Source organism: Micromys minutus, assembly GCF_963924665.1.
Source record: "Micromys minutus genome assembly, chromosome: 6".
Classification (NCBI taxonomy): Eukaryota; Metazoa; Chordata; class Mammalia; order Rodentia; family Muridae; genus Micromys; species Micromys minutus.
In genome coordinates this window covers 15,884,676-15,911,246 of record NC_137975.1, presented here as the reverse complement: position 1 = coordinate 15,911,246, position 26,571 = coordinate 15,884,676, and the positions used below count along the sequence as shown (strand labels likewise).

At 37.2% G+C, this 26,571-nt stretch overlaps 1 protein-coding gene and 1 pseudogene across 6 annotated transcripts in view; one reads left to right on the top strand and one right to left on the bottom strand.

Annotated features, from left to right (window-relative positions):
- The window catches only part of DPP10 (dipeptidyl peptidase like 10), a gene marked incomplete at both ends in the record, with an annotated part of 1,446,555 nt that overhangs the window by 1,140,243 nt on the left and 279,741 nt on the right, over window positions 1-26,571 (top strand). The gene's annotated exons all lie outside the window — the stretch shown is intronic.
- LOC308421855 (small ribosomal subunit protein eS4-like) lies at window positions 9,351-10,135 on the bottom strand (annotated as a pseudogene). The gene has a single exon. The product of its transcript is annotated as a small ribosomal subunit protein eS4-like (transcript).

Below are 26,571 nucleotides of genomic sequence, written 5' to 3'. Positions count from 1 at the left end.
ATGTTTGTGTGTATATGTGGGAATATGTGTGTGTATGTGTGAGTGTGTGTTTGTGATTGTGTATGTGTGAGTCTCTGTGTGTGTATATGTGTGTATGAGAGAGAGAGACAGAGACAGAGAGAGACAGAGAGACAGAGAAACAAAGAGACAGGATAGAGAGCCTGAGACAAAGTCAGAGTTTAAATTAAAAAAATCACAGAATTGAAGATAAGATGATTTAGTAAAACATAGAATTACTATCATGTATAATTGAGAAAGTATAGTTCAGTCCAAACTAGTAATGAATGGCTCTGGTTCTGAAGTTCTAGGCTAATGGTCAGCCAGATTGTCTTTTTTAGGTAAGTGCTTGATATTGAGATATGATGCTACAGAGAAGGAAGCAGATAGCATATTTCAGTTTGACAGGAGCTCTGGGGATAGCTCAAGCACACATGGCAGAACGGTGGACAGGACTAAAAGTTTCTTTGATTTGTTTCCTCCCATAGGGAGCCGATTCTCAGTTGAAGAATGTCAGGTGATGGTAGCTATCCCTGTGGGTTGCAGTTACAGTCAGACAAACATCTAGAGAAGCTAGTTGCTTCAGTTCTGGATACCAAAGTATTATAGTTACACCTGTTGTTAGAATTCAACCAAAATAGCAATGTCATATGTTAATATATTCCAAAAGTTTTCACCCGATAGTCACAGTTACATTAGATCAGACCTCAAGGTGGGAAAGCAATGGCTATTAATGAGGCTAAATAAAGTCTAAGCTAAAATCTGGTACAGGAGCTGCAGCATGTCAGCTGCTACACAAACCCTGACATTCCCATCAACTAATGAACATTTCAGAAGGTTCAGTCAAAGATGTGGATCTCTCCAAAACATCTGTTCACAGACTCTTCAGTCTCAGCCTGCCACAAAATCAAAATAAGTACTTTTTAATTGGAGAAATAAAGCCTTTTCACATCAAAGTTTTACACATAGAGGTTGCAGACCTGCAGATATTTCAACCTTCTGATGCCTTGAAACAAAGAACTGGACCAGAGACATAAAGACAGAGATGGAGAGAGAGACTAAGCCTTCTTTAGTAGGTGTGTAGATGGGAGCGTTGTTTGCACATACTCATTTTTGTTACATATAGCCACAGTGGAAAACAATTTCAAATCCTTTTCCTATGGGGCATTTTTTCTTATTTAGATATTTATCCTTCTCCTGATCTACTACCACAAAAGGGCAGCAGGAAGCCAGAATCAGACCTGCATAACAAATGTGTCTGTAAGGATGCCACAGAATTCAGTGTGGAGGTGGCATGCTTACTTTGTTATTTTTAATGCAGAAGGATATTTGCCCATATTAAGTGCTGGACAAGGATATCTTGAGATGACTGTTGTCAAGGTTAAATCCCAGTACCTTCCATTAATCCCCCACAGGTAACAGCCTACCTTCTGACATCCATCATACTAATACATACTCAGGGAAAAAGCTATGTTTTTGCAACTAATATGTCAGATTTGAAATCCTACAGATCATAGAATTGCTGTCACGGTGCTAAACCAGAAGGGACAGACTGTTCTATTTAGTAGTGACCATTCTGAAGAGCATCAAGTACGAAATAACTTGTCATAAAAGAGAGACAATAATTCTTAGTGTAAATGAAAAACCCCAAGTAAGACTTCAAACAGTGCAGAATAAGGGAGCATCATACAACCTAGAGTCACATTCTGATTATGCCAAGATAGCAAGGGTTTGGATTTCTAATTGGAGTCATCACTAATTAACTTTGCATTGCTTTGGTGCTCCTTTTTCAAAAAGAAAACAGTTAAAGATTGTGCAAGGGAAAAAGCTAGCTCTCAGGAAGTCGTGTAACCTGCAGGGCATCTTCATTAGCCAAATGGAAAAAAGACCCTAATGTTTCTGAGGAAAGATAGGTGAGGAATATAATTAAAGTCAAAAGGCCAATGTATTTTTGAAAGCCCTCAACCATAAAATAACCAAGGTCTATTATAAAAGAAATTTACTCTGGGACTGGGGAGGTGCAGTGGGCAGAAGCATAGGGGTCAGCTTTTGAATCTCCATTGAGCACATAAACAAGTAAATGTGCCTTTGAGTCTCCTGACAAGAATGAGGAAAGACAACAGGAAGATACCTGGGGTGAATTTGCTGTCAGAATAACATAAGCTTCCATGAGAGACCTTTTGCCAGGTAATAGAGCAGAGAATGGCAGGGAAAGAGCCAAAGTTCTTCGATGGCTTCTGCTTGCAGGCACAAAATCAGGCACATGCTAGTCCCACAGAAGAGAAAGAGACAGGAAGAAATAGAGAACAGAGGAGAGGAGATATTTTAGGGGAGAGGAGAGATGAGGAACAGGTGTTTTGGTTTCAGATGGCTAATTTGTAAAGAGCACTTACTGCTCTTTCAGAAGTCCCAGGATTGGCCCCCAGCAACCAGACAAGAAAGGTCAGGTAGCTCACAGCCACCTGGATCTGGAGATCCAGGGACTCTTATGTTCTCTTTAGGGCCTCTGTAGGCAACTTCACATACAATGCACACTCTCACACCAGCACACGATTACACAGGTGTACACTCATATAGGTATGCATATAAAAATAAAACACACCTTTTTAAAAACTCAAATTTTATTTGTAACACCAAAGATATTTTTGTTCTATTAGGAATTTTTTTATGGTACAGAAAGTATCAAGTATAGATACTAAGCAAGTATCTATTGAACTGTTTGGTTCTATTTTTTTAGATAATGCTTGAGTGTGTGATACCTTTATATTAATGTGATGTGTATAAAAACTTGAATGTTTTGTTTGTCACATGAGTATATAAATAACTGTCCTGGATGTAGATCAGTGGTCAAGAACTGGATTAAATATTCAGCACATGGGAAAAACCCTATGGAATAAGAAAAGAATTAAAAGGAGTGGCTTAAATGGAGCCTTAATTTTCAAGGAAGCTTTCTGTACATTAGAGATAATTTTTCACTCTCAGAATATGATAATGACATCTGTGGTCTTATTAACTTCATAGAGATCCATGGAAAATAATTCACATGTAAATCACTCCTTACACTGGTTCATTCATCTATAATTTTAAATTAGAGAATAATGTCTGATAAAAACAGCCTACCTCTTTTCATTTTTGTATAAAAATTTTGTTCACTATATTCAAAAATTAAAAGAAATCATTATTCTTTTTTGACATGGTGGTCTAGCTTTATCATAATCCATTTTTCTTATAGAATTAAAGGGGGAGATATGAAGTTTTCTTCTGAAAACTTAAGTTCAGGCAGAAACCTTTGTTAGTAATTTACATTATTGAATTTTTCATATTTAATAAATCAACAAACACAAAGTAACAGGATAGATGATTCTTTCTCTTCCCTCATAATTTTTGGATGAAACAAGTTTGACATTGATTAATGTAATGTCAAGGTGAGGCCTCTTGTAACAGGTACTGTGACAGGGAGAGTTTTCTAAATGATATTGTAGATGAGGAAAATTAGAAATTTATAATCTGACTTTCACATTCTGGTAGAGAAAAGGAAAATTTAGGTATAAAATGACATGAAATCTGTGTGTTCCCAAAAGACAGTGCCCACAATGATGCTACAGTATGTATGGAAAGCATGTATGAGTTCACATGTTATAACACACGAGGAACTCAACAGTCCCCCCCCCCCCGCATTATAAATACCACTGTGACCATCATCACATTTGATTTCTGAGAGATGACCGGATCAAAAGACTGAGGCATTACTTTATATATATTTCTAAGAAGGTTGCCAGAGTAATACTTCTTCCTGGCATTTGTTTATAGATGTGTGACTTTTATTTTTATTTATTTACTTAATGAGAAAAGAGAAGGAGAAGCTTCTCATTGTGATTGTGCATAGCTGCTGCATGGATGGCAACTGAGGAAACGTGCCTGCTGTATGTTTGATTTTTAAAAATTAATCATTTGAAGGTTCCCTATTCCCTCAATCTCTAGAGCATGAGACTTAAAATAACCCTTTGAACATTAAATTCTGGAAGGAAAAAGCCAATAAAGAAGGCAAATGTTTCTTCAAAAGAATCAAAACCATAGGTCATGTATTTGCTATGACATTAAAACGTTTTCACATATAAAACATTGTGTGTACTAGTTATACATTTTTCCAGCAACTGTTCATACAATTGCCGTAGCCTAGCAGTGTTCTATGTGCCACAGATAAGAACAGAGCAAAGCAGATTTCTCAACTGGCTGTGTGTGAGGATTGAAACTGAATGAAGAATCAATTATATAATCACAATATGGCAGGTGTAAGAACAAGGCTTACTTTTTATTTTGATTTTATTTACTTCTTCCTTCAACTATGGATTCATATGAGCCTGTAGAGCAGGAGATTCCTGCTGTGACTACAGCACCCGTGTTCTCTGCCTCAGGAGCACCATTTCTGATAGAGTATCAAGAAGAGAGTGCATGGGCAACCCAGTAAAATGTGAAAATGCAGCTAATCCCAACAGTTAAGAGAACTTCTTCAAAAGGAGCTGAGTTCAGTGCTCAGCACTTGCATGTGTAGGTTTGATCACAACCAAATGTCACTCAAATTCTTCAAGGTTCAGTGTCCTCCTCTGGTCTCAAAAGGCCCCTGTACTTACACGAACGCACACAATACTTGGAATTAAGCATACACTAGATATTTTTTAAATCTAAGGGCAGTTTGTATTGTATTGAATTTTGGTTTTTTAGTTAAGTTTGCGGGTACTTTAGGTAACATATTTTTTGCAATAAATATTCACCAGTGGGGAGTACTAGCATTGTGTGCGTATGTGTGTGTGTGTGTGTGTGTGTGTGTGTGTGTGTGTGTGTGCTTGTGTACATATGGACATCTTCAAAAAACTTGAGAAAGTTGGTTCTTTCTGCTTTGCTGAGCATGGGTATCAAACTCAAGTGACAAGGGTCTTTGATTGCAAAGCTATCTCCCCAGCTCACTATCAGTTGAGATATTTATCAGGTAGGATGCAGATACATGCAAAGCAGGATGCAGAATGTCACAGATCTGCAGGGATGGTTATAGACTCATAACCTAGAGGACTCAGAATGAAAGCCTCCATCTTAGGCACTGAGAAGACATTACTGGATCTACATAGCGGGATTTCTAAGGTGGGCCCCTTTTACTAGCAACACTTTGGAACGGCAAGGATGCTGTGTAGTTGAGGCAGTGCATGAGTCAGAGGTCACACAGAAATGAAGACATTCCAGGCGCTAATCAGGACTTGATGACTATTGTTGACCCACATCACAAGTGACTGACGGCAAGACCGGAGTGACCCAACCAACATTTATCCATGATGTTATTCCTTCTTTCTCGAAATAGAAAGAATTTCTTTCTTTCCTGGATCTGTAGCTAAAAGGAAGCTACTCTCTTTCAAATTAACTTCAAATATGACTGAAAGAACTTATATTCAACATGTAAAATATTGTGTTGGTATACATCAACATTTAGGAAACACAGGCATGAAAAGCAGAGCAGAGATGTCCTATTACTGTTCATCATGGGTGACTGCTCCTGACTCTAGAGTACACTCTGGAGCACAAAAGGCATAAAATTTTCTGGGGAATTAAGGTTATCTCCTATGACTCACAGGATATTTCATCAAGGTGGGGTCCTCCAGCCCCAAGCATCATAACCAACCCTGGAATGCAGATTAAGTCTTACTTAGCAGATGGCATCTCTGGTTCTGTGAGGTCATGTCAGATGGCAAACACTAAGTGGGTCTGCCAGAAAATTCCAGTCCATTTGGGAAATTATATGACTCAAGCCAAGTCTGAGTCTTTTACTCTGTCAAAGAATAAAAGGGGAGGAAGTCGTTTTGACAGGTCTCAAAAGCATCTTCGTAAATGAACCAAGCAGAAGAAGCCACTCTTGCTGATGTTAATGGAAAGGCTATGTTGAACTTGAGCAGGAGGCCAGTAATCATCTTTGGACATTAATACCTATGCAAAAACAATAAAGGCTAGTGTGAAATCAGACAAAATACATAGAAATTTATTCTTTTCAGCAAAAAAAGAAAGAATCTTGTGCCATTAAAAATCTGATTGTGTGCGTGTGTGTGCTTTTGTGTGTGTGTATGTATGTTCATATGTGTTGGGTAGATATGTGTACATATGTGCACACATGCATGGAGTTAGAGGTTTACTCCAGGGGCCAGTCATCAGATCCTTCTTACTTTCTTCTTGAGATTTTTTTTCTTATTGATCTAGAATTTGCTAAGTAAACTAAGGCTGCCTGTTATTGAGTATTTGTAATCCTAATCACCAGTTCCTATTGCTGATGCATGTGCAACCACACCAGCCTTTTGTTACAGGGACTTGAGGCCTTGAACTCAGGACCATGTAGTAACACATCAGTCTCTTAGCTCACCACAGCACGAAAATTTGTTTCAAAAATCGCTGTGTGTTTTACCTTCCCTTGACACCCTACCATGTGTGTTTTACCTTCCCTTGACACCCTACCATGTACAAGATGCCGCCTGGATCGCCTGTACACAATATTTCTTTTGTATGCTGAGGTACACATGGACATGCACACACTGCGGTAAATAAACCTGGGCAATGTTTCTGAGGAGCAGCACCTTCCATTACTTTTCTTTCTAGGTAAATACAGCAAGGGACTAGGAGGTATCTGGCCTCTCAAAGAATACTTGAGAAAGGTCAGTTTTCTGATTTCTATGAAGCTATAGAAGCTAAGATAATATGAGAGGGAGAGCGAGGGAGAGAGAGAGACAGAGGGACAGAGACAAAGAGACACACACACAGAGAAAGAGAATGTTGAGGACACATGTATATTTGTAGGTACAGGTCCCTACAGAATCAAGAAAAGGCTATCAGATCCCCTGGTGGTAGAGGCACAGGCAGTTTCTGTAGGCTGCTAGATATAGGTCGTGGGAACTAGTCTACAGACTTCTGGATGAACAGCAAATACTCCTAAAGACAAAACCATCTTTCCAGACCCATGTTACATTACCATTACATAGATGTTCAGCTAATTTTCAAAAGGAACAAACAAAATGCAGAGATGAAGAAACAAAAGGTTTATTCCTACTGAGAAGGTAAGAAAAACAAAGTCCATGAAGACACACTACTAGGCCCTGCCTCCAACTCTCTCATTCTCCTTTACTCGCTGCAGCCCCCTTCTCTCTCTCTCCCTCCCTCCCTCTCTCTTTCTCTTTGTAAGTGTGTGTGCATACTTCTCCCCCCTCCCCCCTCTCTCTATCTCTCTCCCTCTCTCTCTGTCTGTGTGTGTGTGTGTGTGTGTTTGTGTGTGTGTGTATGTGTATGCATGCTCATGTGTGCATAGTACATTCCATGTAAAGAGGCCACAGAACAATGTACACATTTTCTCCTTCCCCCATTTGAGTCCTGGGAATTAAACTCACGTTATCAGGCTTCACTGGAAACACTAAACCCACCCAGTGTTCTCCATAATCCTTCCCAGACTCTCTTTTTTCTGAAAATATAAGAAACCGGGCATTGTGAAGTAAGTTCCACTACACTATGTAATGCTGTTTATAACACTGTGTTGTAACAGCATTAAAGATAAAGGTTATTCATGATGCCCATTTGTAGGACTTTAATCAACCACTAGGGAGCTGCCAATAGTGTCACCTTCTGGAATTCAAATGTTTGCTTTCCTGGATAGAGTTATCATTCCTTCTTTTTCCTATAAATCCCCACAGCAATCTTTTGCCTGTGTGTCTAAGATGAAGGATAGTCTGTTATGCATTCTGTAAGTTCTTAACTGTAAAGATCAGCTCCAAACTCTGTAATTTTTAAAATGAGATGGGATCTGGAAGCCTGACCTTAAGCAAGGTGACTTGCCTGAACTGTCACCTGTCAGGAAGCTCCTTAGTTCATTTTCCCTATAAAGAGACGGACTCCAGGTACCACTGAATATGGCTCAGTTTAGGCTCTGGATTGTGTAGTTAAAGCCAAATTCCTTTGTTCATAGTCAGACAAATTTTCACCACATATAACTCTTCTTAGGGCACTCGCATTAATGATGTTGTTAGGTATGCCCTGCTGAAGCATGCAACTCCACATGCACAGCTGTGTCAGTATATCCTTGTGGCTACTACAGATTGAAGAACCCATATTGTGGGTCTACCTGCAATCATGTTTTCTTTTTCTCTCCCTTTTATACCCTCTGAGTGACTAACAGATGAAAGAGACAATACATATCCCCTGAAAGTTTATCCAGTCTGTTCCCTATTTTCATTCTTTCTCCAGATATAAGAAGAAGGTTCCCTGAGACAGTTAGAAAGAACTGACAGCATTTTTATATTATTCCTCAGAGCCTGAGACCCCAGAAAATCAAATGTGAAATATAGACAGTAGCAAAATTTGACCTAGATAAAGTTTTTTAAATTTTCAACTAAACTATGTTTCCACCAAACTGTTCTTTTAAACATTCCATTTTAGGGCAAGAAGGGGACATTTTAGTTCTTCTAAAATGCTATTAAAAAAATCTATCTTGATCTCTTTTAAATGCTAATTGCTTTGCATTTTTCACACATTTTCTCATTTACTTCTAAATAATTAAATATCAAGAAATGTGCTAGGTACCAGGATTAAAAATAGTTGTGTACATTCTTGATTCCCGCTGGAAAATTGCAGATCGCAGAGGAGGAAATGTATATAATTCAATGACTAGAGTATATTAAAACGAGGTGAGTCTGTACACGCCACTCTAAGGACAAATAAACTGAGATGAAGATTAAGTAGAAAGTTATAATTTCAGCAAATAGGCAATCATGGGAGATAATTCTTTCAGGCACATATGGAATAGAGTCGTGAAAGGTCCCAGAATGGGTGCAGCAGAGAGGGACATGGTGGGGACCCTGAGTGCTGGGAATGAAGTACAAGAGAAAATTAGCTCACACTGAGATGGTCAGTGAAGAATGTCAGTGTAGCTGCATCAAGAATCAGCTAGGAGTTAGTTCTTACATTCTTATCTGTCAAGGTATTTTTAGATTAGTTAAAACTAGAATGTTTGATTTAGTTCTTGAGTATTTATGTTTGTGCTCAATTGTTAATACATATATATCTTCGTGGTGTGGGTGTATACACATATGCTTTTTATTTTCAAATTATGGTTGCCTTTATCAAGAGCACTCAATCTGATAAACCAAACCTGTAATAAATTATGGGCTCCAAAATATATTTTCTCTTTCAAATTCATTTTGAATTTTCTAGATTTTCTTTTTTTTTTTTTTTTTAGTTTCATCATGCTGTTTAATCTAGCATGTTGCCTGTTGCCTAGAAAGCCTTCTATTAGCCAGAGTACAAATACTTCTCTAGCGTGTCTCCTGGAGACTATTTCACCCACTGCTCTGTTTGGACACTAGCCTCCTGTCTCTCTTCAGCAATGGTGAGGCAGATTCCTTTTCCCCAGGGAAAAGAGATACATGGCTTGTTTCCCTTGCCAATAACTAATATGTTGGACAGCTGAGTGGCAAAGCTGTTCCATTGGCATCTTATATATGAACCACATCAAAAGATCCGGGATGTCTCTCTATTCGTGATTACACCAATTCTTCCCCAGTTAGCACCTCCAGTCACCATACACAGGTTTCCTGTGTCAAACGTGATGGAGGCAGTTATTTTGCCTTTGTCCAAGTCAATCTGAATGATGACGTTCACCTTGATGAGGGGATCAGGGTATCGAATTGTACGAGCTTCATGGGTCACCAGATGTGGGATTCCTTTTGTGCCCACAAAGATCTTCCTTACTTTGCACAGCTCGTACTTGGCCTCCTCAGGTGTAATACGATGAGCAGCAAAGCGACCCTTGGTGTCATAGATCAGATGGAAGTTCTCCAGTTTTGTCAATGCTGATGACATCCATAAACCCAGCAGGGTAGGTTATGTCGGTCCTGACTTTCCCATCAATCTTAATGAATCGTTGCGTGCAAATCTTTTTTACTTTATCTCCAGTCAGGGCATATTTAAGTCTGTTCCTTAGGAAAATGATCAGAGGCAGGCATTCCCTCAGCTTGTGAGGACCAGTTGATGGACGAGGAGCAAACTTGCCAGTCAACTTACCCAGCATCCAATGCTTTGGAAAAGCTATGCGCTTCAGATGTTTCTTGGGACCATGAGCCATGGGTGCACTGGGAACGGAAAGAGCTCTAGATTATTTTCTTCGTAACACATTTTATCATTTATACTTAGTCACGATACCTAAAACTTGTCCACACTAAAGTTTACTCCGTTCACATAGATAGCCAAATTCCTTATAAAAATCTATCTGTCTGGGCTATTGAGATGATTGGATGGCAAAAGCCATTGGCCAACAAACATAATGGTCCAGCATTTGACCCCTCAAATATACATCATGGAAGAAGAAAAATTACTTCCACAAAGATGTCCTCCAACTTACACATGAACACTCACATGCAAACAGTAAATAAATAGATGAATATTTATTTTATTTTATTTATATAGTGTGTCTGTGTGTTTGTGTCTGTGTGCAGAGAAAACAATCAGTAAGACCCTTACAATATCACATCGATAGGTACAGACATCTATCCACATTGTTTATTTGCCTATAGTAAAAAGTATAAATATTATCTGAGGATCTAAAAATCTTAATCCTCGGAAATGGCCATCAAAGATAAGTAATATAGGTAACACAAATACACCTTTCCCCTTGGGAAAGCTTGCTAGCTTTCTCCATTTTCTTTGCATAATTATAACTGTACCACAAACATAAACGTGTATGTTAATACAAACATTAATTATTGTGCACTTGTGATTAGAGTGCATATATGCTGAGCCTCTTGAGGAATGGATATGAACTTCTTAGGAGCCATGACCTGGCCACTGGGAAGGTTAAAATGAGCTATCATTTCCTTATGTTCCTTCCTACCACCATTTGTCACTGATACCAAATGTCACTCTGTGACCATTTTCATCCTACCATTGCTCTTTAGAAAATAACAAGACATGAATGATCACTTCCTATGAAATCCCCAGTGAAGCCATCCTTCATCCTTCATCATTGGAAATAATTGGATAGTGCTATTTTAAAGCCATCTGGCAACAACACATAAAGTAGTTTTCCATGGATACATTTGCAGAGTTATTGTACAGAAATCTTTTTTATTAAGACCTCAGGATCTTTAAAAATGTCTCTTTGTACATGAGAATATTTAAGGCTTCTGTGCTATAGCAGGAGCTTGTCTTTAAATGAACTACAATGCTATATCTCATTTGCTTATTTTAAATTCATTTTCTTGGTCTGTACCAGATAGATGGTTCTTAAAATACTCCATGAGTGATTATTAAAGCAGAAGTTTAGGAGATTTGACAATTTTTATATTTCTTTGCATATCTGGAAAACATTCACCAGCCAATCACCAAGGGAATTGGCATCTTAAGGTAGAATAAAATCCACTTCTTTTATGTTTAGTTGTTCAAATGCATTTTGCTTAATAACCCAATTAGACTTGAAAATAGTACTGCAGCAAATGTGTGTTTTTAACTTTTGCACAATAAAATCTTGATTAGCTAGATCAGATCCAATGAGAAATATCAATTAGCCAGAAGGAACAAAATTATAAGGCAACTGAAAAGTATCTGGAACTTAAAGAGCCGTACTAGAGGTTGTTGTAGAAAGTATGTTGAAAGTTATAAGCAAGAATCTAATCTAATCCCTTTGTCTTTTATAGTTTTATAATTGTTATTTGTGTATTTAAATCTTCAGGGATCATTGAAGCACATTGTTTTCTGTGTACTATTCTTCTGACAAACTAGAAAACCGGAATAAAGTTCCAGCTATTGTCAGCAACAAAAGCTGAACGTTGCTGACGAGCCCCCAGGTAACCCAAGCCCACCAGAAGCTGCTTTCCAGCTGACAGACTTCAAGTTCATAAATAGACAGATGCTTGTCTCAGAATAGAGCTAACAATGATAATTTTGAGTATGAAACAACAGAGGGAGAGATATTCAGGAACATTCCTCAAACTTAGGTGTAGAGATGTCAGAGTGGCTCAGCTGGTAAAAGGCTGGCAAGCCTAAGGAAGTGAGTTCATTATCTGAAACCCAATAATGATAGAACAAAAGAACTTCAGGCATACTGTGACATAAGCCTGCATGCATTCACACACACACACACACACACACACACCACAAAAATACACACAAACCCATAAAACACACATGTGTATGTGTGTACACACATGTATTTGCAAATACATATGCACTCACTAATAATAAATACACAAGAAAACAATTTTGAGAAAAGCCAGTGCTACTCTGAATAGCTTTGTGTGAAATCTTTCACCTCATCAATCTATTTTCCAAATATTTCTTATTGCAAATATTAAAATTTTAAAAAATTACACTACTTTTACTTATGTATAGATGTTGTGCTCATGTGAATAGAGTGCTATGCAGGCCTGAGGGTTAGCCTTGGATCTCCTAGAGTGTCCTGACATGGATGTGAGGATCCAGTACTCTGAGAGATACCCACTCTTCAATGCTGAGACTAATGACTCTATTGTTTTTCATTCTTATTGGATATTCCCTGTATTTACATTTTAAATGTTATCCCCTTTTCAGAAACTCCCATGCTCCCTCCCCCTTCCCTTGCTTCCATGAAGGTACTCCCTCCCCAACCACTCGCTCCTCCCTCAGCACTTTGGCATCCCCTACACTTATAGAACGTGCTCTCACCAGAGGCCTCTCCTCCCATTGATGCCAGACAATGCTATTCTCTGCTACATATGTAACTAATGACTTTTGAAAAATTTCAGTACATGCATTTTTTCCTAAATTTGCTCTTTAATGAAGCATCATGGAAGGAGGCAGCTAATTGAGCATCAGCATTGCTTGATGGATCTCCAGTTTAATTACAAAAATAATTTGTAGAAAACATGAATGCAAATGACAATAGAACTGTCCCACCTCAGTTATAGTTGTGGAATGCCTGGCTTATAAGGTAAGACACTATCTCAACATAAAATAACCCAAGTTGGAGACATTGCCTAGTGGTTAGGGGTACACACAACTATTTCAAGGACCTGAGTTTAGTTCCTAACACCCATGTGAGAAAGCTTACAATTGCCTATAAGTGTAGTCCAAAGTGTCTTACTTCCTTTTTTGGACTCCATGGGTACCTGCACTCATAAATAGACAGGTGCACCATATGTGTGTATGTGTATAAATTTAAATAAATTAAATAAAGCAGTGAAAAATATATAAGCTCTCCATGTTCCCCCAAAATCTTCCTTTGCACATTTTTCTGCTATTGTTAGAGTTTTAGTTCTATAACATCTGATAATTAAATAAGTTCAAAGGATTGGTAATACCGTAACTGTCAATAGACTCAAAAAATTTTTCCTCCCTAATTCTACGGCCAAAATTTCCCAAGATCCATTTTCGATCTCTTAGCTGTGTCTCTGGAAGCGATGTCCCTGCCTTTGCTGAATAATATGAAAGAACTCTGCTCTGCAGTTGTGCTCATGAGCTGTGAATCTTGTGAGATTTCTGCTGATGACAAATCATTACAAAATTCTTTTGTGCATGATTCTGTTTCTTGCTAAACACTGTACAAACAAGCAGTCCTGGATCCAGACCAAATAGCGAATCACTAGCCGTCCTTCTCATGCTGTTCTCCATGCATGTGACATGTGTCCTCTTCATGCTCCAGCTCTGCATGGCTGCTTCTTTACCCTTCCTTCTCGAATTCTCTTCTCGGCCGTCCTTCTAAGGGAACCATTTTCCATGCTTTGATCTTCTTTCATTCATGTAATAAGACCACGTCATAAATACTGATCTTAGGGAAGCAAAGCATTGATTTGCCTCTTAGCCACATCCTGAAAGTTGAAGTCCAAACTGAAATGCCAGTTATGACCTCTGTTGTCTATCAGAGTCTGCCAAGTGTGTCAGCCTCTTCTTATTACACAGATGCTCTACCCTTGCTAAAAAAAAAATAAGCCACTATTTGAGGTGAAGCAGAAAACTAATCCTTGATCTTTTGTAAGCTCTAAAGGGCTTCCAGGCTCTGGCCAGTCCACCTCAGTAACTGTGTCCAATTTGTATGTGCATCAACTAGAAAAGCTTTTTGAAGTTATTCTCTTCTCCCTTCCTATTCCTCCCCTCTCTCATGTCTTTTGTTCTTTTTTTCCCACACAATTTCCCCAAGTATGCTTTTCTTCTTCTGCCCATGCTATACCTGTCCCCAAGAACATGAGACTCTACTGCTTGATGTATAAAGGTCTAGTCCGCTCATGCAGCTTTGGTGAAATTAATTCTACCCAAATCGTTTGAACCATATAGACTGTTGTCTTTTTAAAGCTGGTTTTATTAGAGCTTACTAATTATGCATAGTTATAGTTTTTATCCTGGTATTTCCACACATGTATGTAATGTGTTTTTGTCCCTCTTGCCACCTTTACAACTTTCTTCTGTTCCTTCCAATGTCACCGATCCTCTTCTCCTACCTGAAATAATTCTAGTTAATCTACTTTTGTGACCTTCACTGAGCAGAAACTCTTTCCTTTTGTTGATCAATTAGATGGTGCTTATTAACAGGAAGAGGTAGAGTTATTTATTGGACCATGAGTGGTGGACAACTAATCCTGTCAGTGGTTAGAAAGTTAGAGAAGATGTGTGCAGGCTTTATCCATATTAGTCCAGGCAGGGGCAGAGTCTTATGAACCATTATTTGTTAGCAAATTTTAACAGTCTCTAAACTCTCAAGTAGAGGTGATTGTCATGAGCCTCTTTACCCTGTCAGTTCTTAACTGCTTCTAAATCCTCAGGTTTGGAAGAGTTCTCATGCACCTCCCTCCCCTCCGTGATGGATTGTTGAGGGGCTCAGGATGATGTAGATCTCAAGTTTTTAATCTCAGTTGATGAGATTCTCATAGTGCAATACCCTCATCATGTGCAAAGGACATCACCCCACAACACCCAACCCTTTCCTTCAGCGGCTGTATTCTTTCTTTTGTCTCTGCCTTGATGTAAGAGAGAGTTACTTAAAGAAAAATCTAAATATTATTAAAAATATAAGAGTTGCTAGTTAGGCTAAAATGAAGCTATTAGATAGCTAACAAATTCTCTTATGTAATTACAGAGTTTTCTCTGGATTCGAAATCCAGTGATGTAAACAGTGAAGCATGAGGAAGAGATGATGTGAATTCATTGCATCTTATGTGAATTTCAGTACAGAAGCCAAAGTTACTGACTTGCTTCTTCAGTCCAGTTTTGTTTATTCCTAAATCATTATGTTCTCTATTTTATTCACATCGTGGCTTTAATTTTTTTCAAAATGAACAGCTAAAATGAAGTAAATTAGACAAAGATTATTCAACAGTATGTTGATAGACATGTGCCTAGAGCAATATTGAGCTATGAATCTTCAGTGCAGATTCATGACCCCAGAATATCTCCAGTTTTCTAAGTATCTTTTTCATGTAAAAACTGACCTTCCTTCTCAGTGTTTGCATGAAATTCACAGTTGCCATCTGCTTAGGCTTTGACCTATTTTCTTTGTCAAGTTTTCAGTTGAAATGAGAATCAACTTTAAAGCATATTTAAAGGCATGTGGGAAAGCTCAATATGGGCTTGCAGCTGGTTCAGGCTTTCTGTTGAAATTCTGGTGGCCTGGTACAATTTGAGATCTATTTATGTACTTGTCATGAAAATGTAAAAACAATCAGAGAAAGCTGTGTGTTACATCATTTTGCCAGAGTGATATATATCAAAAGAGGCATTGTCTTGACATTTGGCTTAAAATATTTAATTCCAAAGTAGTAATCTAACCCATTCACCCTTGTGTTTGGCTTGACCTTTATAGTGCTGGCAAAAATACTGGCTTCAAAATTAAAACATAAAACCTCAGCTGTCAACATTTAAAAGATGTAAGATGTTATACAAAAACACATTTTTCTTTTTATTTAAACTTGAAAATCTGAGAACTCTGATATTGTAGGCACATTGAGGTGGGTTTTTCTCAAATTAAGTCATTAGAATCACCAAATGGAGAACATTCTTCTTTACAATTCTTATATATTTTTTATGTTATTCATTACTTGTAATATTCTATAAGTTTCTGTAGACTTTTCGATTGTAATAGTGACTTATGGTGATTTAGTCCTCTAAAACAAAAGATTTAGGGAAAATATGCAGTTCACATTAATTTCTAGATTAAGAACAAAACATTATGAAGAGTAGATCCAAGTTTGTAAATCCAAAATATGTTGATTAGAGACTTTTGTCAATGGCATATAAACCTTAATAATGGCCTGATGCTCAAAACATATAACTCCAGCTATTCACAAGGTAAAGACTAAAAGAGTATAAATTAAAGACTAACCAGGGCTATAGGATGAGGGTGGTGACAAGCTGAAAGCTTAAGAAAAAAATTGATCTCAAAAAGTGAGGGCTTAATCTGAAATGATGGCTTAGAGTTTGTGAGTCATGAGTATTAGCTACTCTATCAGAGGACCTAGTTTTAATCTCAAGACCCATAAGGTGGCTCACAACTGTCTCTAACTATAGTTATAGGAGTTCTTCTTCTGACATATACAGGCAGCAGAGATGCGAGTGGTATACATGCATGCTAATTCATACAAATAAAACATTAAGCATTTTTTCTCAATATGGGGATTCATGTGGAAGAAGAAAGATTTCAGTGAGAGAAAGGGTGAATAAGAAATAAAAAATAGAACATAACTTAAAAAATTATTACATGTATGTACAAAACTGAAAGAAATAAAGGGGCGAATAGGTGAGTAGAAAGTTAGAGGTAAATACATACATACAGGAGTAGAGGAAGTTGGCTAGGGATATAGCTTAGGCATTATATGCTTGCATCATTCTGGAGCTGAATGTTAACTGAACTGGAATCAATACATGTAACTTTTTCTCCTTTGCTTTCTGTCTTTGATGGCTTAAGTGTATGGAATCTACTCCAGACTGAGTTGAGTGAAATCATTAGCCAATGACTCTTACCATTTTCACACTGTACCTGTCTATTACAAAAAGGAAGATTCCCTATCTGTATGAAACTCTATCTCTGTGACACCAATGGATGCAAATTGCTGTTCCAGGAGGAATGATGCTCTGATTTATTTTAAATGCTCATCATTGATCTCTTTTGGATGTTAATATAAGATTTCTGGGGTTTTGAAATGTTGAGTATAGGTAGCTGTGTTGGTGACAGACTCTCATTCAAGCCTCTTGTTTATAGGCAATTTCAAACACTTTCACTGTAAATTTGATCTTGTCACTGAGGAAGTGTCTTCCCAGGACAACAGTTGTCTCACTCACACAGGTTTGTCTGTGTGATCAATATATTCTGATGGCTAAGACTGCTGAGCTCTGCATTCCATAGGCTGCATTTGTTTCCTGCATTTCACCTTGAAGGGTTGTTGACTCAGACACTTTCTGAACACATGAAAGAAGAGAGCAGCAGATTTTCCAAGGTAGTACAATTTATGAAAAAAAAATGAAATATGGGGGACACCTACCTTAAAAACAACTCTACTAATTTAAACAACATTGTGCAATATCTAAATTAAATATTCAACAGTGAATAATAGTACTAGTCCAGAAAATCCGTGAGTATGAGTCTATATGGGTGATGCTTAACAATAGATTAACTACAGTGATGTTTAGGACGACCAGTATCTTTCTCTGACTACACATTTTAAAATATTCCTTCTTTGATTTCCAACAAGAAGATATTAAAATAGACAGTCAAAATTTACTTCCATTTTAACTTCCTAGATTTTGAAGCATGTAGTCCAAAATGGGCATGATGACTCAGAAGATAAAAATCGAAAAACTTGGATCAAATGTTGATGGAGTTGTTATAGCGTAGACTTGTAGATGAATAGACTTAAAGAGAATTTGCCATGCTAAAAGAAATTCAAAGAAATTGAATGTGACCATTTCAATGTACATTACTGCATTATTCATCTTCTATCCAGATATTGCTTTTTCATATATGCAAGTCTGGTGTCATTTGACTTTCAAAGTATATTCTGAAGATATCTTAAGTCTCATATACTGGACATAAATTACAGAATTATACCACCCCATTTCCGTGAAACCACATATCCAAATGTAGATTGTATCTTTTCACAAATTGATCCAGCCTGTTCCTATAGATACTATGAAGCCAATGTAAATTTTATTAGTAAATGGGAATCATCATAAGTTTTGAACTAATAAGTGTATTAACTTAACCTGATTAGGTTTTTTCCTGATCTATCTTTTCACTCATGCTAATCTTTCTTAAACAAATATATAATTCTTTCTCAATTGAAACTAGAGTGAATAAATCCATAAAATTTGCAAAAAATATTAAGATTATTGAGTATAATGCATTTCCATGCACTTCTGATAGAGATAACAAAGAATTTTAATTGTGTTAGATCATTGAATATATGCATTGGATTAAAGCTAGCAATTGTAGAACATGTAGTGTATTTAATCTTACCTATCCTAGCTGTTAAAACAAAAGAAAATATTCTCATTTTAAAGATAGTGATCTATACATGTATGACTTGAATTTCTGGGAGTATTGAAAGACAATCATAATCCTCTTCTAGAATCACAAATTCTTCGGATTGTGCTTTGCCTCAGTGGATATTTAGTTTCTTATTCAAAACTCTTCTCAAACTGGACTTGAGTGTGTCAGTGAATGTTATTATGTAATCCTCTTCCCAAGGACCAGTTCTGAGTTACTGGTTCAGGTTGTAACTATAATAAACTTAATTATGTCTGATTACATGTAGCATGTACCATATTAAGCACCAGTTTAGCCCATTAGTCACCCTTTCTCCTCAATATCTGACACAGAGAAACATAATGTAAAAATGATCAGACTTAGTCTCAAATTGTCTATAAGTCTGTTTATTGAGTAAATAATTCTGTCTTTTCCTAATAAACATGCTTACAAAAATAGCTTTATCCTTAACCAATTATGTATTAAAATATTTTAGATTATATTTGATAAAATTCAAGTTGTTCAAATTGATTAGAATTTTTAAAATCATACAACAAAATGGTTTTAATCATAACTCAGAATTCACCCTCACAGTCATTTACTATAAGAAAAAGTAGATGTAAAATCAGGTTTCTTCTTTTATTCAATTGTCTTTGGCTCCCACCAACATAAAATTTAATATATTGAAGCCAAAATGCTCAAGATTAACATCCTTGTGTATGTATCTTAACAGTAATGTTAGTTTATAGATATTACCACATTAAATTCGAATTTTGAAGAGATACATCCATCAAATGTGTTCATTCCAGACAGAATTATTTCTTGTATTGTGCAGAATCAGCTGGTACATGCTGCTTTCACAATCCAGTCTCACAGTCTCACAAGTTGCATAAAACCTCAGACTACAGAGCTTACTGCTATGGCCAAGTGCTTGCAGAACCTCTCACAGCACTTTCTTTTTAAACAAGTACACACTTATACCAGTATATTCTTCCTTGCAGTAGGACAAATATATCATGTGTTCCATTTTAGCTTCCTTATACTCTCCAATTTTGCTATAATGTTTTCCATAACAAAATATAACAAAATCTTTCTCATTGAATTATTTTAAAATTACTGCTTGAATTTTCCAATAGTCTCTGTAAACTAACCAGTTTTCCCCACAAAGTATCAATATGAACCAGTTGGACTACTCGCATATGCTTATGTTTGTGATCCTGTGTAGGACATGCTGTAAACTGAACCTGGACATTCACTGTGCATAGTGTACTGCTGGGGTAGATCCGACTCTCTGCCTACAATGAAGATAGGCAGAATATGCCAAGTGCCCAGATTTTCACATATTTAGAACAGAGTAGAGTTGGCTGCTTCTGACACTAGCTGTTCCTTCCTCTCCTGCACTTAAATCTGATGTTCCAAGTGGGTATTAATGTGGGAATTTGTTCTCAATCTAACAAATGAGCTTTAATCGAACATCTAGAAAGTATTATTTTCTGGTTCATAAACTGTTCCCTTGAAAGTTAGAAAGTTTTAGGGGTGATTTTTCTACTCCTTAAATTCTGGTAACTGGAGCCTTAAATTGTAATGGCCAAAAAGATTAGTGGAATAAAAGCATGCAATTGTATTTGTGTTAATTTTAATAATTTAAGTCTCTGTGTATATGTGTGCTGGTTTATGTGTATTAATGTGAAGGTGTGCCACAGTGCACATGTGGAGTTCAGGAGACATTTTACAGTGCTGTTTCTCAGGAGTCCCCTTATTTGGGACAGGGTCTATATTTGTTGGGCTGGCTGGCTCATGACTGCCCTGTGACTGCCTCCCATCTCACCTATGTCTATGCATACCAACACATATACATGCACACACACACATTTACATACACATTCACACACACATCTATATATATATGTATATATATATATATATATATATATATATATATATATATATATACATATGCAAATAGGCAGCTTCTCCACAAGCAGAGTATCAATATGTGACTTAATGTTAACAGTTAATATTGAGGGCTTGCTTTGAAAAGATATCATCCATATTTTTTGTTTCAACAAGAAAAAGGACTTTTTATACTCCTAACACGATAATAAGAAGATAGTATATATGAAAAACCTTGGGAGTAGAGATTTCTTTACATGTATGAACATAATTTTCTCTAAGGTGGTGTGAATGCTCGGACCCTATTCATGTGCTCAAACAGCAGTGATGGTTGAACATGTCTGTGTGCAGCAGATCTTATGGTACCTACACTCATTTCATAATGATATGTCCTGTTAGCCTACGTTCCTATATTTTTTAATCCCTAGAAAACATCTGTCTTATTCACTCATTAATCCTTGCAAGTGATTTCTACATAAATACATTCATGTAGTAAATAAGTTAAGTTACCAGAGAGACATTGACTGTTCTTTCCTTACAATGCTATATAGAAACTTCCAATGTTGAGGAGGATCAAAAGGACATAGAGCAGCTTTATTTTCCACTTTATGTGCTATGTAAGGTTATATCTGTAACCTGATGCAGTCTCATGATATGAGCACTTTTATGCTGTTTTCAAGGGAGAATAACAAGCTATTATGCTACTTGGCCAAGGTCACAGAATAGTGCTAACTATTATCACTATTCCCATTAAATGAATGCAATGACCACTCATTTTGGTAAATATACAATGAAATGAAATGATTTGGTCGCTTTTTTTTTCAGTTGCAATTTAAATGTCATTCAAAGATTGAACAAACAATAGTTTGTAATTCATTAAAATTAAAATGTACTAGATATGAAGTGTCTGCATGTATATAGATAGACAGAGATATAAATAAATACATAGCAATCAGAAAAATATGATGAAATACTGTTTAGAGTCATTAATTCCAATTAAGATACATGTGCACATACATATGTGAGATACAATTTTATAGACCTGTCTTTCCTATACTTCATTGTAGCAGACCAGGGAGGCTGTGAACTCACAGAAGTTTACCAGTTTCTGCCTCCTGGTTCCGGGGATTAAATGTAGGAGCAATTACAGCTGACCCATTTTCACTGTTGTTAATTTGAAGTTTACAATGTTACTATTAGGAGATAAGGAATTAAATTACTTTTGAAGCCTCTCAGAATTACAGTGGGAAATTTAGTCAAAAGTTTCATACCCTGTTTTTCCTTGGGAATGTGTGTATGTGTATGACCATGAGGGTAGAGCAAACATGTACTGGTGAATGTGCATGTTCAGAACAAATAAAAACCGTGCATTTCCTTTGTCAGGCACTATTAGCTATTTTCTTAAGAATGGTCTCTCATTCACCTGGAATTTCTTAATTATGCTACTTGTAGATTGAACCCTAGGGACCCTTTGGTGTCTGCTCCAGAAATCTGGGATCACAGCTGTTTTACCCCTCATGGCATTATCTTCCTTCATCTTTCTTTCTTCCTTCCTTTTTTTTTTTTTCATTTTGAATGGTTCTCAACATCATTAAAGAAGATCTTTTCTTTAATTAAGCAAATTTCCAAACCAGTAGTAACTTACATTTTGGTAGGACATCATAGAATCACCTATTATGAAGAATTGCATATTCAGAAACTGTGTCTTCCACCTGGCTGCAGACTCTGAACTGAAGTGCTAATTCAGAGAAAACTCTCAGAAGCTCTGCTTCTGCCTTCATGTAAGTCTTCTTACTAAGCCCCTGTATAAAAGGGATGTAGGAGAGGAAACATTCCTCCTATATGTCACTTTTCTGAAACATGTAGACATTCTCTATTGTCTTTTTGCAGGCACTGAGAAAACTCAGTAGTTTTTGTTGTGGTAAGTATGAATGCTGGTAACCAAACAGAGGTCCCCTGCAATGTCTAAATGCTAAGACCTCTCTTCAGCTGCTAGAGGATCTTTTCAAAGTAAGGAAAGCTATGTATATCTAAAGGCATATGGATGAATTGGAGTGTGATTTTATATACATGTGTGTGTGTGTATGTGTGTGTGAGAGAGAGAGAGAGAGAGAGAGAGAGAGAGAGAGAGAGAGAGAGAGAGAGAGAGACAGAGAGAGAGAGAGAGAGAGAGAGAGAGAGAGAGAGAGAGAAGTAGAAGAAGAAGAAGGAGGAGAGGAGGAAGAAGAAGAAGAAGAAGAGGAGGAGGAGGAGGAGGAGGAGGAGGAGGAGGAGGAGAAGAAGAAGAAGAAGAAGAAGAAGAAGAAGAAGAAGAAGAAGAAGAAGAAGAAGAAGAAGAAGAAGAAGAAGAAGAAGAAGAAGAAGAAGAAGAAGAAGAAGAAGAAGAAGAAGAAGAAGAAGAAGAAGAAGAAGAAGAAGAAGAAGAAGAAGAAGAAGAAGAAGAAGAAGAAGAAAAAGAAGAAGAAGAAGAAGAAGAAGAAGAAGAAGAAGAAGAAGAAGAAGAAGAAGAAGAAGAAGAAGAAGAAGAAGAAGAAGAAGAAGAAGAAGAAGAAGAAGAAAAGGAGAAACTTTCTCCTAGTATTGTGTGTGTGTGTGTGTGTGTGTGTGTGTGTAGATACATACCTTTCCCATGAAGCAGAGACAATATTATGAAGGAGGATAAAATAGAAAAGGCCCTTATCCTTCAGAGTAAAGTTGAAGTAAACAATAAAGATGAGGTTTATAGGAGGGATGGGCTACATCACTTCATAAGAAATGCTTTGCTAGAAAATGAAGAAGAGAGCGATATTGTCTTCTGAGATATAGCCACTGCTACACTATCAATACCTTCCCCTCCATGATTCTATAAGCAGTATGAACAAACTCACTGAGTCACCAGGGGTACAACAAAACAAACAAACAAAAAGAAAACCCATGAAAGTAGAAAGGGGACTAGTTAGACAGAGAAAAGCTATCAGGAGAAGTAGAAGAGATAAGATAGTGACAAGGTAAACATGCTCAAACTACATCATGTACTTTCATGTAAAGGTCATATTGAAATACATTATGATGTAAAGTTAAAATATGCTGATAAAATATAAGTAAGTGATTAGAATAAAGAAAATCATTCATAGTAATTATGTCTGACTGCAGCCACCAAACCCAAGCTCTATTGCTGATGCCAAATAGTACTTACTGGCAAGAACCAGATATGGGTGCCTCCTCAGACACTCTGCCATAATCATACAGATACAGTTGAGGAGGCTTGCAGCTAACCATCAGACTGAACACAGGGACTCCAATTTTAAAAAAAGCTAGAGAAAGGACTGCAGGAGCTGAAGGAGTTTGCAATCTCATGGGAAGAACCTAATCAACCAATTAAATCCTCCAGAACTGTCATGGACTGAAACACCAACCAATGAGCACATATGAAGAAATCCATGGCTCCAGCTGCATATTTAGCTGAGGATGGCATTGTCTGGCATCAGTGGGAAAAGAGGTTTTTGTTCCAGTGAAGGTGTGTTTTTCCAGTGTAGGGGAATGCCAAGGCACTGAGGCTGAGAGGGTAGTTTGGAGAGGAAACACCTTCATGGTAGCAAGTGGAGGCGGGAAGGGTAAAACATTTGAAACGTAAATACTGAGAATATCCAATAAAATAATTTAAAAGGTTTTGAATAAATGGGAAGTCAGACACATTTAAGTACAGAAGCTATTGAGGAGAGTTCGTTGTAAAAAGAATCTTTTCTACTTCACTCTTCAGATCAGCCTTCAGATACACAGGACAGTGTAAGCAGTTGGTTCAGAGGGTAAGAAAACAAACCACGGTCACCTTGTTTCTATTGAAGGTCCTCATGCCTGAGGTCTGAGTGAAATATTCACTTGCAGTGTGTGTGTGTGTAAGTAAGGACATCATTGTCAAGTGAAGAGAGGAACATGTAATGAAGAAAAGTATCCCTCAGGAGCTTTCAAATGCTGTGGCATTAAGAGAAGGGCCAAAGGGTTGCTACAACCTAAATCCTAATCATCAAAATTAAGATTCAGTACTTAGTCATAAAAATGAGCTAGCACTAAGGTTACTAAGCTAGCTCTAAAAGCAACCAAGGTTGGCGTGGAGTCTGACTGCGTAAACTGAGAAATACTGATGTATCTCAGTATGTTACATAGAATAAGCAAAGCAGTTTTTGTTGGAAAATTCAACGTTTAATACTTTAAAAATAACATGTTATATGTTCAACCAATGCATGCTATCAAACCTCTAAAAGAATTGCCAAAATGTTTTTAAAAATCTGTACATGTATCTCTCTTTTTAAAATAAAGTTGTAAGGAAAAAAAAAAAAAAACAATAAGTGCACTTTTTCATCTCTAATTGTTTGGACAATTTTTTTGTTCATAAGGTACTAAATTGGATGCCCTTCCCTATAAAGATGTTAGTACCAGCAAAATTCTGTGAAAATCCATAGGAAATGTATTTGATTCGTTAATTTATTTTCTATTGTGCTTAATGTATTAAAGTTTCTTATTACTTAAAATTCTGTTTCTCATCAACATTTTATGATCCACTCAACATAGTTGCTTCTGCTTGGAAAAAAAATCCTGCTCTGTCAGCTTATGAGATAGCAAAGGGGGTAAATGCTTGCCACGCGTGTGAGGGCTTCAGCTTTGATCAAGGTGGGTGTGGTTGCTAGGAACTGCAATTCTAGTGCCCCCTAGAGGTGATTGAAGGCAGATACAAGAAAATACTTGGGAGCATTAAACCAATCAATGGGACCTTGAGAAGCCATGACCAATGTGGTTTGCTTGCACACACAGAGGATGATAGACAGGTGCACACACACACACACACACACACACACACACACACACACACACACACACACACACACACTTGCACACACACACACACACCTATGCTGCAGAATAGAGTTATTTTCCTTCGCTAAGAATATCTTTTGTATGATATAATATGTAATTGGGACATTAATAGATTAGTAGATTTATGAAAGTGCAGGACCGTGGGCACTGACAGCTCTCCCAAGGACTTCTTTTTCCTCCTCTGCATCCCTCTGCTGCACTAGGCACCATTATCTACTTTAATCATAATGAATCATGGGGCAAGCTGTGGTTGTGAATGGCAGGCACTTACTTATGCAAATGAATAGCCACACTGAGCTAGCTTAGTTGATCAAGCTTTTCAGGTCAAGTAGGACTTTCTCCTAGATCAGATAAATCTCTGGAGAGATAGAGATGAAATCATTAGGTCCTGCCATTCTATCTAAAATTCCACATGGTGCTTTTGTTCTTTAATTCCCCCCTCCAATAATGGTCAGCTGGACTGAGGTACTCAGGACTCTATTATTTCCTGTTTTCATAAAGCAGCATGAGATTCAGGCTTAGTATGAATGCACACTGTTTTGTAAAGTATGGTATGACACTGTGAAAGAAATCCATTTCATGTGAGCAAATTCTTCTTGAAGTGTCCCTTCCTGTTAACATTCCTGTAACTTTGAGTACTCTGAAAATGGTACTTACTGACAGGTTTCTAGCCTCCTGACAATGACTTTCTTAGGCTGTGATCATTGAGTCAGCTAATGGGAACCATTCCTGTTTGTTCTACAATCCCATTTCTATTTTACAAAGTTGAGTGAGAAACTGTTTCTTTGCTACATTAGCTTTCAGCTTCTACTACTAATTGAAATTATTGTTTTGTGACTTACTATCTTATTGTATAGCTGAACAAAAATAACTGTACATATATTTTCTAACAGTCAGGCACATGGCAGAAAACTGCTGTTAACTTCAAGTTACAGTGTTCTTTCAGCTGCCTGAAGTTTGCCCTCCATGTAACAAGGTCAATTTCAGAGGAAGGGCAAGCTGCTCAGCAGATATTGTCATTTGTTTAAATTTTGTTTAGGTTTTCTGGAATCTTACACAGACCAGTTCCAATGTCCTGACCTAGGTTGGTGTTAGACCCTTTGTCAGATACAATGTGCTACAAAGGTTTCATTGTCTCCTGGTTTTACAGTCCTGGCTTTGTTCTATCTATGGGCATACACAGGCATCTAAAGAGAGTAATAGTTTTCTTCTATGGGAGTCCATAGTCACTGCCTGTGTTAAAACTCTGTACCTTAGGTTTTAGGGGACGCCTCAAAAAAAAATCCATTGCCACGTGGCACTCTATTATTTTTCTGTTTTCATAAGACAGTATA